The sequence below is a fragment of the Otolemur garnettii genome, unplaced genomic scaffold, assembly GCF_000181295.1.
Source record: "Otolemur garnettii isolate 467f Iridium unplaced genomic scaffold, OtoGar3 scaffold00123, whole genome shotgun sequence".
Taxonomy (NCBI): domain Eukaryota; kingdom Metazoa; phylum Chordata; class Mammalia; order Primates; family Galagidae; genus Otolemur; species Otolemur garnettii.
This window is the reverse complement of record NW_003852518.1, coordinates 4826700-4836985: the sequence shown is the minus strand read 5'-3', so window position 1 is coordinate 4836985 and position 10286 is coordinate 4826700. Positions and strand designations below refer to the sequence as shown.

Here is a 10286-nt window from a genome sequence, read left to right as displayed (position 1 = left end):
TTGCTAATAAGCTTCCAGGTGACGTGGCTGCTGTTGGCCTGTGAATTCCATTTTGAGAAGTAAGGTTGGTAGCAAGAACTGGCATACTATAACAAATAGCTATGGCTTGATACCTGCTTTTTAAAATAAAGTTTACTTGGGAGGCTGAGGCAGAAGAATTGCCTAAGCCCAGGAGTGGGAGGTTGCAGTGAGCTGTGACTCCATGGCACTCTACCAAGGGCAAAAAAGTGAGACCCTGTCTCTACAAAAAAAAAAAAGAAAAAAGAAAAAAAAATAAAGTTTTAATGGGACATAGATATATTTATATATTTAAATATTGTATTTGGTTTCTTTTGTGCCCCAACAGCAGAATTAGTCTTTGTAACAGAGGCCTTACGGTTCTTTATAGAAAATGTTATCAAAATCTGGTCAAGATAATTATAGCATGTGAATAAAGAGATAAAGAACCACAGAACAGAATTAGAAAAAAATTCAGAAAGATTCAGAAAATTAAATTTAAAAAATACTCAAAAGAAAATAAATGCCAATAGTCATGGTGTTGTGGCCCTAATGCCCTGTCCCCATTGCCAGACAAAGGAAATAGGCATGACACAGATTAGAAGTACAAGCTTGCAAGAGGTGAGCTAATCTTAAGTGCAGGGTAGCTCCAAGCAACCTCTGCAGTAGCTATTTACATCACAGGTGAAGGGAGTATTAGGCAATGACTGCGTGCTTAAGGATTGCCATGGGCTCAGGCTCTCTCTCCTGGACTCCAGAGGATGATTAAGGTTTAACATCTACAGATGAGTTGCCCGAGGGTCCACCTCCAAGCTACAAATCATCTTGCTCAGAGGCTGTCTGGCTCTTGGCATCCTCTACATCCCCCGCTTCTTGTGAATTCAAAGACATTTCTGGATAGGCAAGGGAAAAAAATTGTTGTTGATTATTTCAGCCATTCTCACCAAGGAGCTTTCCTTCCTGCTAAGCAAAGAAACAAAAGGGCAAATGAGTTAACAAAATCACACCAGCAGAACTAACCCTGGTTATGAAAGAATTCCAGTTTTTGTGATTGTGTTACTCTAGCCAGACGAGGCATAGGGGGAGATATGACCTCTTTGTGCTAATCACCACCCAACTACGTGCTTCAGGCCGACCTTTAGGGTCAATGACGCCTCCATAGGAAGTATTAACCAACCCCTGAAGTTATTTGTCCATAGCACCCATCTCAAATGAATGGACAACAACAAGCATAGAATGTTAGGTGGGGAAAGGGCTGTACCAATGAACTCAGACCCTTTCTAAGGCAAAGTCTGCCAGAGCAGTGTGATTTTAAGATGGAAATGGGTTGAAGGTAAAGATCAGGTGCCCAACTAAAACAGATACAGGCCCAACAAGTAAAATTCTCTCACCTTTGGTAACACCAGTATAACTGTAACCAGGAAAAATAAGTCTGTTATTCAAGGTCTTTGTTGTCATGACCTCAATAGAGTCCAGAGGATGTATTCAGAGTTTCCCTGGGACTTCCTATACAGCCCATAATGATGGAACCCTGTATCAATCCTTCCTCTCAGAATAGAAGCTCTAACTTCTGATTAGGGAAAAGGGATGCTGACTGCTCCTAACTGCTTACTGCTGATGATGGACAGTGATATGGGGGAGGCAGTTAGAGGTCCTTCAGAGGAGGTTGATCCAGGGTTTCTTTATTATGAAATTGCCCAGGCCTGAGGAATTAGGGTCCTTAGTACATCAATAGAAAAAGTTAGTGAAGGCAGACTTCTTAAACTGCTGGCAAGATTTCCTGCTCATGTTGAGGCTTTATCCAGTGGGCCAGTAGCTACTGTTTCTCTTGTTGTTTTGTAATGACATGAGCAAAACCTCAACCCCAATGTAGCACATAACCAGGTTTCCATTCAAACATATATGGCCCAATTTTCCACATTATGGCATTTAACATGGTTCAGATTGAACCCTTCTTTTAAAGCAGCATCAAGCAGATTAGCCTTGTATGATTCCATTCCTATATCAGCACATGCCCACATTTATTCTTCTAAGGGAGCATTTTGTACTCTCAGAGGTTGTAAAGCCTTTTGACACTTAGAGTCAGTATTCTCAAATGCTAAAGTTTGGAAAAGCATGTCTCTGTACTCTGGCTAGGCAACAGCTTTATTGACTGCAGTTTTTAATCAAGCTAAAAAGTTGGTATAAGGTTCATTTCCCAATTACATTATCTTAATGAAATATTTAGAGATATCTCCAGGAATCTGAACCTTTTCCCAGGCTTGAAGACAGCCTTGTCTTTTCCCAGACAGCACAGCCTTGTCTGCACTATAGCTGTATCATCGTACTGGTGTTGACTTGGAACCCCTAGCCACTGACCAGACCCAGTGAGCTGTTGTGATGTTATAGGTACTCATCTCTGCTGGTTTTGGTGACTCATCAGGTCAGCCTCCTCCTTCCACCAAGTTTTAAACTGTAACTACAGTCCAGATTCAAGAATAGTTCTGGCTATCATGTCCCAGTCATAAGGAATGAGTCACTGCTCTTGTGCAAGTCCCTGTAGCAGACCTCTAGAAAACGGGGAATGCATGCCATACTGTGTTACAGCTTATTTTAAATCTTTCAGAACCATAAAAGTGATCATATGGTGATCAAAATATTGGCCCCCTTGAGGGTACTGCAGATAAGGAGGAATATCAGTAACTGTGACTGGAAAAAGCCCCAAAGTATCTTCTTAATTACAGTCACCAGTCTTGTGCCCTTCAAATAAAGCCTTCATAACAGAAGTCACAGGTGGATCATCTACATAGGGAGGCCCTGGGGGCAATGTTGGATAATCTATGTTAGCATTTCTAACTGTGAGACTACTCAACCAGTTGTCCAACTGTTTGATCTGAGCTGCCGTAATGGTCATTGAGGTATTTTCTTGCTTATTCATGTCTGTATCACATACTTCCTCCCCTGAGGAAGGGCCAGAAAAACTTTCATATGCTCCTGGTTCCCAATTCTCCTCAGGGTCAGGTTCCCACTGAACCTCACTATTCTCCTCAATTTCAAATTCTGCTTGAACATCACCTTCTTCCTCAGTTTCCAATTCTCGCAACTCCCTGAACAGGAAGTTACCCATTGTTTTCCCTACATATCTTTGCTTATTATTTACCAAAGACCTCACTTATTCTGCGAGGTTTGATTCTAGATTGGCCAAAGGTCCCACTTGTTCTAAGTGGAGTTTCCTTTTGGGACTTCCTCCTGCTATCTACCGAAGGCTTCATGTACTTCCAAGTGTCCTTTTCCCCCTTCGGTCCATGTCCCAGGAATCCTACCAACTGCGCCATTGTGGAGTAAATATTTACATCTCTCCAAAATACATATATTGAAACCCCAATTCCCAATGTGGTGGTATTCAGAAATAGACCTTAGAGAGCAAATTAGAGTTAAGTTACATTATGAGGGTGGAACTCTGAGGTAGGATTAGTGCTCTTATAAAGAGAAACACCAATCTCTCTTTCTTTCTGTCTTTCTCTCTCTCTTTCTCTCAATGATAACATAGGAAGAGGTCATGTAAACATAGAGTAAGATGGCACCCACCTACAGACCAACAGAAGACGACTCAGAAGGAAGCATACTTTTCTGACACCTTGATCTTAGACTTCCCAGCCTCCAGAACTGTGAGAAATAAATTTTTGTTAATTAAGGCACATGTTCTATGGGAACTTGTTATGGCAACCTGAGCTAATTAAGACACTATGGGAAACATAGTACAAAAGGTACAGAATGAAAATAGAAAAAAATCCAGAAACAAAAGTATTAGAAATAAAGAAAGAGAACTGATAAGTATAGAACAGAGGTAAGCAATCTATAGATCACAATCAAATTACAGATCAATTCTAGTTTGTGGACTGTTTTTATATAATTACTAATCATAGAATAATTGTACTAATCAAATAATAATTACATTTTAAAGTACTTGTAAAAAAAAAAGAGGAAGAAGAAAAATGAGGAGAAGGAAGGAAGAGGAAGAGAGGAGGCGAGAAAGAGGAAGAAAAGGATAGAGAATATGTAGTATGTGGCCTAAAAAGCTTAAAATACTTACAGGAAATATAAGGAATACTTACAACAGCTCAACAGTAGTATTTTACAGCAGAATTATGGTAAATATGTTAAAGGAACTAAAATATCCTGCCTCCCCCTGATATAGATGCAAGAGACATCCAACAAACATATAATTGGTTGTCCCAATGATGAAAATGAAAGCAATGGAGCAGAAAAAGTATTAAAAGATATAATTCAAGAAAATTTTCATGAAATAAGACTTGTAGATACAAGTTGATACATTATGAAGAATACATTGTGTTCCTACAAAATTTGATGCAGTATGGTCATAGAAAGAGACAAGTAAATATTTTAGATGTGTGTGCATTCATTTTATATATATATATATGTATGCACATTGAATATATTTTAATTTTTAATACCTTGAACATTTTGAATGTGTATGTGTGTGTTCATTTAAGGGAAAGAAACTTATTAACAGCACTGCTTTACTTTCTTGAGTGTCCTAGCTGAGACAATAAATTATAAGTTCATCCTACCAAAAAACATAAGCAAAAAGGTAGCATCAAACTTCTCAACAGCTCAACAGCAGTATTTTACAGCAGAATTATGGTAAATATGTTAAAAGAACTAAAATATAACCGTGAGTTTTAACATGTGGCAAAAGTCTTTAATTCCTAAAGTCTATAAATTAAAGGGTCCAAGAATGAAATGAACTTAAAGACTACTTTTCCCATTAGCCCATTCTGTAAAACCTATTAGAGCTTAACCTTCAGAATAAAGAAATAACTGAAGAAATTTTGAGATAACATCTGAAGTAAATATTGAGCATATTTAATTGTAAAATTAAGACTAACATTTCAAGAAATGGGTTAGAAAATATATGTACTGGCAATATTGAATAAATTGACAATGCAAAAAAATACAATTAAGGAAAATAGAAGGAAATGGGAAGAGTAGGCTAATAGGAATAGGCTTATTGATTAACTCAACAGTATTACTAAAGTTAAAAATAATTAGAAGCAGAGGAGAAGGCTGAATGACTTACTAAGTCTGCTATTGCTCACAGTAGAAAAACTGTGATTATTTGGTTGGGATTATTTGAAAAATGAAAAGTATTAAGAACGTTATAAATGCATTGATTTAGACAAATAAACCGTCATGGCTTGGGTTGTACCAGATAAGGTTGGAGAGTAGAAAGTTTTGGAGTAGGTGATTCCAATATGACCTGGTATGGGAGTGGCAAAGTAATACAGGGAACAGAAAGAAACCAGTGTGGGTGTTTTCATTAATATGCTAATCCTGCAAGCAATTTTGGCTCATTCCCAACTGGCACCTTGTATAGATTATATAAAATATACCTAAGAGGTGACCTACAAAACTGATAAGGAAGTTAGAGTACCTATCCATCTATGTCTATCCTTTCTTTACTGAGGGCTGCCCCAGGGTATATCAACGTAATAGTTCTTCTGGCCTTCTCTGTCACTGTCCCTCTATTCAGAGAAAGACCTTATTAAGAGTAATAGGAGTTTACAAGAAGTAACCATCTACTTGTACAGAAACTGACAAAATGCCATACACAATCCTTTCTAAATATAAAAAGAAATACCAAAAATATACATGTGGTAAATATTACTAGAGAATTATATTATTGGATATATACTTCTACCTCTGGAAAGACAGAATAGACATACTTTTATCTATTCTTCCTGCTAAGGACAGCTTAAAAGCCCTGGACGTGATACATAAAAGAAACATGAGAAGACCTTGAAGCATGGAAAGAAGACCAGCCTGGGACCTCCCTAGGTACAACACAGAAAGGAGTTTCCTGAGTTTCCTTTGTACACATATGTCCTGGATTGGGTGCTGGAGAAACTGGCAACTGAGAAATCCCAACAGAGGCAGCAAAAAGGACCCAAAGATTAGCCAGTCTGCTTCTTCTACTGAAGGACAAAGAAAAGGTCATCCTAGAAAGACAGAAAACTTTTAGGCAAGAACCACTCTATTGTAACCAACCACTGTAGAACAAACTGCATTCTACCCTCCTCCACACCAGAAAACGTTGAGTAGAAATGCTAGATGCAATCTGGCATGATGTCAGAGTAGGCAGTGTGAAAGCAGGTCTTTCACACCTGACCAGTAGTAATGATGTTCCTTCTCCCCCATAAAGTCAGTGAAAATACCATAGACTGGACTTCCATCTCCACTAGTGGTGAAGAAAGTGCTGACCTTTACCTGCAAGGATGATGTCAGCAGATTTTATTCACCACCATCCATAGTGTCTGTTGAAACTATCTGCGGAACAATAATGTCATCTCTGGCTCTTCCAGACTACACAGTATCATCATAGATCTGGAGAAAACAGAACTCCTACCTACAACTAAGAGTAACAAAGAGAACTTCACCCACTGTGGGCAACAGGAGTCAAGTGGAAAACCTGGACTTCCACCTCAACCTAAAAGTATCAAGGTATTCTTCCCTTTTTCTCACTAGAGTGGTCTAAGAAGACCAAAGGTTTAAGTACGATCAAGAGATTCAAAAGCTAATATCCAAAGCAAATAAGTATCAATTGATAATCACTAATCATAACAAGACCCAAGAAAATTACAACTTGAATAAGAGCCATCATCAATAAATACTGAAACCAAGATGACACAGGTGTTATAATTATCTGACAAGGATTTAAGCATGTCTATAATAAAAAAATGCCTCAATGAGTAATTATAAATTGTCCTGAAACAAAGAAAAATAAATATCTGTAAACAGAAAAGTTTAATAATCAAAATAGCTCAACAGATGGTGTTAGGATTGAGAAGGCAAAGAAATAGGGAGCATAAACATACAATTATAAAGTTACTAAATGTCTACAATAGAGAGAAAACAGACTTAAAAAAATGAACTGCAGTAGCAATATGGCTATAACAAAATATCTGACATCAGATTGTGTCACCAAAATCCCCAAAGAAGAGAATATAACTAACAAAGTATTTGAAAAACTGTGGCTAAAAATCTCCTATATTTGACAAAAGACTCAAATTGACATGTACAAGAAGACAAGTGATCCCCAAATATGATAAATTCACAAAATCCACTGCAAGATACATCATAATCTTGTAAAAACTAAAAGCAAAGAAAAGATCTTGAAAGACATCAGAGAGAAATGGGTTTCAACATTCACTGTTTGAATAGCAGCAAATTTCTCACCAGAAACTAAGAAGACTGGAAGGAAATGGGACAACAGTTCTCAAGTGCTGAAAGAAAAGAACTGTCAACCCACAATTATGTATCCACAAAAATACCCTCAGACATGAAGACAAAAACCAGAAACTCTCAGATGAAAAAAAATAAGAGAATTAGTCACCAGTGTACCTATCTTAATGGCTGAAGAAAATTCTCTAAAAGTGAAAGGAAATGAAAATGAAAACAATTTTGGAACATCAGGAAGAAAAAAAAATACGGGTACATTGTCACCCAGGAAAAAAGCTGAGTACACACACCTAGAGAATCACAGCTAAACTCTGCTTATCCAGAACAGAAGCCATTGGAGCCCTAAGCTGGTAGGAACACCATAGAGTAATTTGACCAGTTTCTGAGGGCTAATTATGAACTGAGCGTGTTGGTGAGAAATTTAGATTCTGCATCTTAGAATACACCTACACACGTGTTCATTTTAGATCCAGGGACTCCCAACAAATTTCACAGTGAAGTGTCACAGAAAACCCCAACATGACTTTGGCAGGGAGATAGGAAAATAAATAAATATTAGGAAAGCTCCATAAAATTGCTGGAACTTTTCCTCATGAGAGAAAAGGATATTTCCCTGATTTCAGCCTGGTCTAGCTTTCCTATTCCTGTCTCACCTAACAGGTGAGGGAGCGACAGTTGTGGTACTAACAGCCCAAGGAACAGACTCACTAGAACATGGAGACTTCATCATAATGTTACAGAAATTTTTCTTTCCCCCAAATCTTACAATACCATCAACAGAGTTCCAGAGTAATAATAGAACATCACAGCTGAGAGGCACAAATTCTCCATAAGAAGTACTTAGAAACACCCAAAGAAAACAAGGAAAAAAAAAAAAAAACTCGGACACTCATAGAATCTGCTGGCAAATGCAGACACAGTAAACATTAAACATATTCCAATTTCTTTATTTTTTTAATCTATTAGCTATTAGGTTCTTTTTAAGAAATTTAAAACACCATTTTATGAGGGTAAGCTCCATTTGTCAGAGCAAACACGGATTGCAGGTAGCCTTGGAGCTGAGGAATAACCTTGATTTTTGGTAAAATTTGCGAGTCTACAGCTTTTTGATCAACCTTGCTCTGTTCTGTTATCTCGTATTTCTCTTTTTCTGTGGTGAAGATCTCACCTTCCTGGTGTCTGGGCTTCCAGAGCTGCTTCTTCTTGAAATAAGCATCAGTAAGATGCTTCGAGATTTTAACATTACTGCTGTCAATTTTTTTGGTGGTGGCAATCACAAATTTCTGGTGTGCCCTTCGTAAAAGAACTTAATTGAGGGACAGAGGTCCAGTCACAAGTAGCAAGCCACTGCCCAGTTGCTTTAGGAAAACCACTCTCTTGCCTCCGTGGCACCCAGTGAGGATAATTAGCATGATCCCAGGTGTGATGCTGGATCACAGTTTCCTCACATGCTGACTAAATGGTTTTTTGCCCTGGCTCAACAGCTTTCAAGGCACATCTCCGGTGGGATAGTATCGAGGCATTTTGCGAAGATTAACCACCAGAATACCACCATTCTTGTTCCCCCCAACTGGTTTTGTAACAGTGGCGAGGACCTTTGCCTTCTTCTTTTCAATCTTGGATTTAGCTGCTGTGTATTTCCTCTTATACATCGACCTTCTCAAATACATGGCAGATCAGGCCTATTCCTCTGACCAGAACAGAATTCTGGCTGCAGCAGGGCATCCCCTTCTTGGCCTTAGGCTTCTTCTTTTTATTACAGATTTCTTCTCTTTAGAAACCAGTTTCTTCTCTTTAGAAATCAGCTTCTCAACTTTTTCACCCGCCATCTTGCAAGATGGGAAAGAGAACTAAAGTCTCCATTTCCAGTTTATAAGACATCACACATTCCAATTCCTAGCAGATTTACATAAAACCTCACACTAACCTACTTCCCTCAGTTTCTATTACCCAAGTTTCAAGTGTGGCTTTCATCAACAACAAAATTACAAGATGAATTAAAGGGTAAGGTTACATGGATGGAGCTGGAAAATGTTCTTCTTAGCAAGTATCACGAGAATGGAAGAAAAAGTATCCAATGTACACAAGCCTATTGTGAAATTAATTTATACCTTTTATATGAAAGCTATAACCTAATAACAGCCTAAGAATATGGGGAGGGGGGGAATGGATAAAGGGAGGGGGGTTGGAGGGATCACTTCTGTGGTTTATCTTACAAGGGTACAAGTGAATCTAAGAGTAGAATATGAACGTTTTAACACAATAACTAAGAAAATGACATGAAGGCTATGTTAATCAGTTTGATGGAAGTGTTTTGGATTGTGTGTGAAAACTCCATACTGTACCCCAGAAGTGCATTAATGTATATAGTTACCATTCAATAAAAAAAAAAAAGATAAGGTTAAAAAGTAAACACAACCTAAAGAAACTAAGGAAGTGTCAGGACAAGACAAGATTAAAATATAATATAGATTTTGGAATTACCAGACAGAATTTAAAAAATCTGTGGTTATATTTTAAAGGCTTTCATGGAAAGGATAGATAACATGCAAAAACAGATGAATAATATAAGAGAGAGATAAAACCTCTAAGGTAGATACTAATCCACCTATGTCAACAACTACTTTGACTATGAATGAGCTACATACATAAATTAAACCATGGGAATTGTCAGCAAGGATAATATATATATATATATACATATAGACTGAACCTTTTTTTTTTATTAAATCGGAACTGTGTACATTAATACTGTCATGGGGTACAGTGTGCTGTTTTTATATACAATTTTAAATATTTTCATCAAACTGGTAAACATAGCCTTCATGTCATTTTCTTAGTTATTGTGTTAAGACATTTATATTCTTAGGATGGGTGGAGGGAGGGTGATTGGTGAGAAGACTGAACTATTTGTTGCCTGCAAGAAATAAATTTTTTTTATTTTTATTTTTTTTTATTGAAAGGTAACTATGTACATTAATGCACTTCTGGGGTACAGTGTGGGGTTTTCACATGCAATCTGAAATACTTCCATCAACTGGTCAACACAG

The 10286-nt window shown here is 37.6% G+C and overlaps 1 pseudogene; it reads right to left on the bottom strand.

The window, feature by feature from the left end:
• Positions 1-8217: 8217 nt before the first annotated feature.
• Positions 8218-9065, bottom strand: LOC100949055 (annotated as a pseudogene).
• Positions 9066-10286: the final 1221 nt, after the last annotated feature.